At 44.1% G+C, this 6520-nt stretch overlaps 1 pseudogene; it reads left to right on the plus strand.

The window, feature by feature from the left end:
* Window positions 1–1273: 1273 nt before the first annotated feature.
* On the plus strand, window positions 1274–6062 carry LOC129511554 (translation initiation factor eIF-2B subunit delta-like; annotated as a pseudogene).
* The last annotated feature ends 458 nt before the right edge of the window (window positions 6063–6520 follow it).

The following is a 6520-nucleotide window of genomic DNA, read 5'->3' on the forward strand; positions in this document are numbered from 1 at the left end:
TGGAAATATATATTCACAAAAAAACTTGTACATGAATGTTCATAGCAGCATAATTACTAGTCAAAAAGTAGAAACAACCAAAATGTTCATTAACTGCTGAATTGGATAAATAGAATATGGTATATTCATACAAAGGAACATATTTGGCCATAAAAAGAAATGGAGTGTTGCTATATGCTACACTGATGAACCCTGAAAACATGCTAAGTAAAAGAAGCTAATCATAAAAGACCACATGTTGTATGATTCTATTTACATGAAATGCCCAGAATAGGCAAATTTATAGAGACAGAAAGTAGAGTAGTGATTACCTAGGGATAGGGAGGTTAGAGGAGAGGGGATTGACTGTTAAATGTATGGGCTTTCTTTTAGGGGTAATGAACATATTCTTTTTTTAAATATTTTATTTATTCATGAAAGACAGAGAGAGAGAGAGGCAGAGACACAGGCAGAGAGAGAAGCAGGCTCCATGCAGGGAGCCCAATGCCGGACCCGATACCAGGTCCCCAGGATCAGGCCCTGGGCTGAAGCTGGCGCTAAACCACTGAGCCACCCGAGCTGCCCTATATAAACTTTTTTTTTTTAATTTTTATTTATTTATGATAGTCACAGAGAGATAGAGAGAGAGAGGCAGAGACACAGGCAGAGGGAGAAGCAGGTTCCATGCACCGGGAGCCTGACGTGGGATTCGATCCCGGGTCTCCAGGATCGCGCCCTGGGCCAAAGGCAAGCGCCAAACCGCTGCGCCACCCAGGGATCCCCCCTACATAAACTTTTAAATCAAAGAAAATAGTTGAGGTGCCTGAGTAGTGCAGTCAGTTGAATGTCCAACTCTTGGTTTTGGCTCAGTTTGTGATCTCCGGGTCATGAGATCAAGCCCCACGTCAGGCTCCACACTCAGTTTCTTTAAGATTCTCTCTCCCTCTGCCCTCCCCAAGGTGCTCTCTGTCTCAATCTACCTTTTTAAAAAGATTTTATTTATTTATTCATGAGAGGCACAGAGAGGGAAAGACAGAGGCAAGCAGAGAAGCAGGCTCCCTGTAGAGAGCCAGATGCGTGACTGGATCCTCAGAGCCTGGGATCATACCTGAGCCGAAGGTAGATGCTCAACCACTGAGCCACCCAGGCGTCCCTGTCTCTCAAAAATAAATCAATACATTAAAAAAAAAAAAGTTTATCACTTTTTTATCACCAAAATTATTTGTATCACCAAACTTATTTTTATCACCAAAAATGATACCACCCAAAGTTATCCTACATATGTCCTTTGAAAATGTCTCGAACTGTAAGCTTGTAAGATCAGGGACAATGTCTATATGGTCAGTTATATTACCTGACATACAGCAGGTGCTCAGCATTTGTAGATAACTAAGTATGCTGGGCTTATTGAAAAGCCAGGGATGAATGAAACAATCTCCTTTGTGTGAATAAGAATCACCTCTGAAAAAAAAAAAAAAAAGAATCACCTCTGCCAACTGAATAAAATTCATTCAGCAGGATTCAAAGATCTTGAGATTACAGGGCACCTGGCTGGCTCAGTTGGTAGAGCATGTGACTCTTTATCTTAGAGGTCCTAAGTTCTGGCTCCATGTTGGGGGTAGAGTTTACCTAAAACAACAACAAAACCTTGAGAGTATTTTGGGAATCTGCATTTTAGTAACATCCCAAGTGAATCTGATACAATAGGTCTACAGAGTATACTTTGGAAAATATTAAAGGATTGTTCTAGAAAAGAAATAAATGCATGATTGGTTTGCTCTAGTTTGGGAATACAAATATGGACATTAGGGTGTTACTTCAGTCATGATTGATTGGTGGATGGAGGAGCCCAAGATCAGTTGGGAGAAAGGGGAAGCCAAAAAAGAACTGATTAGAAAAAATAATGGTGGCTGAGGGACTGAGGGTGTTGATCAAGAGGTCAAGATCAGAAGGCATAGGGGAAGTGGTAAAACTTATAATGAAATAATTAAGACATACAACAAATGTATATATATCCATCTCCTAGCTTAAGAAAGAAAGGGTTACCTGTAGAGTTGGATCTGTCCGTGAATTCCCCACTGATTGCATCCCACTCTCTTTCTCCAAGTGGTAACCACTACACTAAAGTTGGCATTCATCTTTCACATGAATTTCTTTTTCTTTTTCTCTTTCTTTTTTTTTTTATTTTTTTTATTTTTTTTTATTTTTTTATTTTTTAATTTTTATTTACTTATGATAGTCACATAGAATGAGAGAGAGAGGCAGAGACACAGGCAGAGGGAGAAACAGGCTCCATGCACCGGGAGCCCGACATGGGATTCGATCCCGGGTCTCCAGGATCGCGCCCTGGGCCAAAAGCAGGCGCCAAACCGCTGCGCCACCCAGGGATCCCTCTTTCTTTTTTTTTTAAAGATTTATTTATTTATTCATGAGAGACAGAGAGAGAGAGAGGCAGAGACATAGGCAGAGGGAGAAGCAGGCTCCCCGCAGGGACTCGGGATCATGCCCTGAGCTGAAGGCAGATGCTCAACCACTGAGCCACCTAGGCATCCCATCTCATGAATTTCTTTGTACTGATACTATATATGTATAAATTTCCCATTTTACGTCCAAGCAAAAATGTTAGTAGACAGTTGGATATATAAAGGTTTGGGAAAAAAAAATAAATAAAGGTTTGGAGTTTAAGGGAAAGAATCCTGGGTTGGAAATAAAAACTTGGGTATCATAATTTTACAATTGTTTTTTAAGATTTATTTATTTATTCATGATAGACATAGAGAGAGAGAGGCAGAGACACAACACAGGAGGAGGGAGAAGCAGGCTCCATGCCGGGAGCCCATCTCGGGACTCCATCCTGGGCTTCCAGGATCACACCCTGGGCCAAAGACAGGCGCTAAACCGCTGAGCCACCCAGGGATCCCCTACAATTGGTTTTTAATTCACGATACTGGGTGAGGTCGGCCAGGAAGGGAATATATAGATAGGCAGAGGGAGACTGATTCCTATATACTTCAAGGTTTAGTAATCAGGAAGATGAGGAAAAACCAGCAAAAGACACAAAAGGAAAGGCCAATGAGGTAGGAAGAAAACTAGGATATGACGAGGGTCCTAGAAGTCAAGTGAAGAATATGTTGCAGGGAGGAGCACGTGATCATCTGTGCCAACTGCTATTAATAGGTTAATTAAATTAAGAGTTAAGAACAAGGGATCCCTGGGTGGCACAGCGGTTTAGCGCCTGCCTCTGGCCCAGGGCGCGATCCTGGAGACCCGGGATTGAATCCCACGTCAGGCTCCCGGTGCATGGAGCCTGCTTCTCCCTCTGCCTATGTCTCTGCCTCTCTCTCTCTGTGTGTGTGACTATCATAAATAAATAAAAATTTTTAAAAAAAGAAAAAAGTTAAGAACAACAACAAAAAAAAAAGAGTTAAGAACATGGAATTATTAGTGACATTGATGAGAAGTTATAAGAAGTGGGGCAAGGGACACCCGGGTGGCTCAGTGGTTGAGCATCTGCCTTCAGCCCAGGGCGTGATCCTGGAGACCCGGAATCGAGTCCCACATTGGGCACCCTGCAGGAAGCCTGCTTCTCCCTCTGCCTGTCTCTGCCTCTCTCTCTGTCTCTCATGAGTAGTTAAGTAAAATCTTAACATAATAATAATAAAATGGAAACTACAGAGGGTTTCCTTTGGGGAGAGCCTGGTTTCCTTTAGAGCACATGGTGAAAGGAATCTTGAAGTCGGGGATATTACTGATGATGAACTCTGACTTCAGAGGACTGTGAAAGAGGCAAACAATCAAAAAACCAAAGAGAAAAAAAACGAGAGAAGTCTTTTTTTTTTTTTTTTTTTTTTTTTTTGAGAGAGAGAGAAAGAAAGCATGCAAACATTCAAGCTGGGGGCGGGGTGTATCAGCCAGAGGGAGTGGGAGAGAATCTTTTTTTTTTTTTTAATTTTTTTTTATTTATTTATGATAGTCACATAGAATGAGAGAGAGAGAGGCAGAGACACAGGCAGAGGGAGAAGCAGGCTCCATGCACCGGGAGCCCGACGTGGGATTCGATCCCGGGTCTCCAGGATTGCGCCCTGGGCCAAAGGCAGGCGCCAAACCGCTGCGCCACCCAGGGATCCCAGTGGGAGAGAATCTTAAGCGGACTCCACACTCAGCACAGCGTGATGTGGGGCTCAGTCTCACAACCCTGAGATGATGACCTGAGCCGAAATCAAGAGTTGGATGCTCAGGATGCTTGGGTGGCTCAGGGGTTGAGTATCTGTCTTTGGCTCAGGGCATGATCTCAGAGTCCTGGGATTGAGTCCCGCCTCATTTTCCCCACAGGGAGCCTGCTTCTCCCTCTTCCTGTGTCTCTGCCTCTTTCTCTGTGTGTGTCTCTCATAAATAAATAAATAAAATCTTAAAGAGTTGGTTGCTCAACTGACTGAGCTACCCATGTACCCCCAAAGAGATATTCTAAGGATACATACTTTTCTACAGAATAAAGCATTACCCAGTCTACCTGGATCCAGGCTGTCTGGATTAAAATTGGGTTAAAGACAATGTCAGGGGCAGGAAGCCAGTTTCAGTACTAAAGGGTGATCTAGAGGCAGCCTAGTGCAGTAGTTAGGAGTTCAACTTTGGAATCTGACAGACCTGAGTTTGAATCCTTCTTTTCCTGTACTTTGTGACTTGGGGCAAAGTACTTACTCTCTCTGAACTTCCATACCTTTATTTAAAAACTGGGGCAGGGGGATCCCTGGGTGGCTCAGTGGTTTAGTGCCTGCCTTTGGCCCAGGGTGTGATCCTGGAGTCCCGGGATCGAGTCCCACGTCGGGCTCCCTGCATGGAGCCTGCTTCTCCCTCTCCCTCTGCCTTTGCCTCTCTCTCTCTCTCTCTCATGAATAAATAAATAAATAATATTAAAAAAGAGTAAAAGTATATTTTAAAAAAATAATAAATAAAAATAAAAAATAAAAACTGGGGCAGCCCCGGTGGCTCAGCACTTTAGCGCCGCCTTCAGCCCAGGGCCTGATCCTGGAGACTGGGGATCGAGTCCCGCATGGGGCTCCCTGCATGGAGCCTGCCTCTCCCTCTGTCTGTGTCTCTGCCCCTCTCTCTGTGTCTCTCATGAATAAATAAATTAAATCTAAAAAAACAAAAACAAAAACAAAAAAACCCAAGGAGATCACAGGTGTGAGCAGCTCCAAGTGAGAAGAGGAGGCCACGTCAGAACTTCAGGCAGCCATTGATCAATATGTGCAAGAGAAGATTGTGCTTGCAGCTCAGGCAATTTCTGCTTTGCTTGTAAGATGATCAATAATGGAGATGTGATCCTGGTATTTGGATGCTCATCTGGTATCACGCATCTTTCAGGAGGCTTGGGCTAAGGGTCAGCAGTTTCGGTGGTAGTGGTAGACAGCCGGCCATGGCTGGAGGGAAGGCACACACTACATTCTCTGGTCTGTGCTGGGGTCCCGGCCTCCTACCTACTGATTCTTGCAGCCTCCTGTGTGTTCCCAGAGGTTCCTTTCTTTTTTCTTTTTAAAGATTGGATTTATTTTTTCATGAGAGACACACATAAAGAGGCAGAGACATAGGCAGAGGGAGAAGCAGGCTCCATGCAGGACTCAATCCCGGGACTCCAGGATCATGACCTGAACCGAAGGCAGACACTCAACCACTGAGCCACCTACGTGCCCCTCTCCCAGAGGTTTCTAAGGTGCTACTGGGAGCTCATGCACTCCTGGCCAATGGGTCTGTAATGTCATGTTTAGGGACAGCACAGCTGGAGCTGGTGGCAGCAGCCCATAATATGCCAGTGCTGGTCTGCTGTGAAGCAGGCAAGTTCTGTGAGTGTGTGCAGACTGATGCTTTTGTCTCTAATAAGCTAGATGAGCCCGAGGATCTGCTTTGTGAGCGGGGAGAGCACCTGGCCCTGGCTAACAGGCAAAACCACCTGTCCCTACAGTTGTTAAATCTAGTCTATGACGTGACCCCCCCTGGAACTGATGGATCTGGTGATCACAGAGATGGGGATGATTCCTTTTAGTTCTGTACCTGTTGTTCTATGAGTCAAGAGTAGCATCCAGTGAGGGAACGCAGTCAATAAATGACATACACTCTGCAAAAAAATAAAAATAAAAAATAAAAGGTAGCCTCATTCTCATGACCCAAATATCATAACCTAAGCCAAAATCAAGAGTCAGAGGCTCAACCGACTGAACCACCCTGGCACCCTGAGCATGTGACTTTTGATCTTAGGGTTATGAGTACAAGCCCTTCATTGAGTAGAGAGATTACTAAAAATAAATAAACTTTTTAAAAAAGGTGTAGTAGTTAGGGGGTACCTGCTGGCTCAGTCGGTAAAGCACATGACTCTTGATCTCAGGGTTGTAAGTTTAAGCACCATGTTGGGTGTAGAGGTTACTTATAAATGAAATCTTTGAAGATTTTAATTATTTATTTATTTGAGAGAGAATGAGAGAGCTGGGGAGAGTCAGAGGGAGAGGGAGGGGGACAAGCAGATTGAGCACTGATTACAGGGCTCACC

Source organism: Nyctereutes procyonoides, unplaced genomic scaffold, assembly GCF_905146905.1.
Source record: "Nyctereutes procyonoides isolate TBG_1078 unplaced genomic scaffold, NYPRO_anot_genome, whole genome shotgun sequence".
NCBI lineage: Eukaryota > Metazoa > Chordata > Mammalia > Carnivora > Canidae > Nyctereutes > Nyctereutes procyonoides.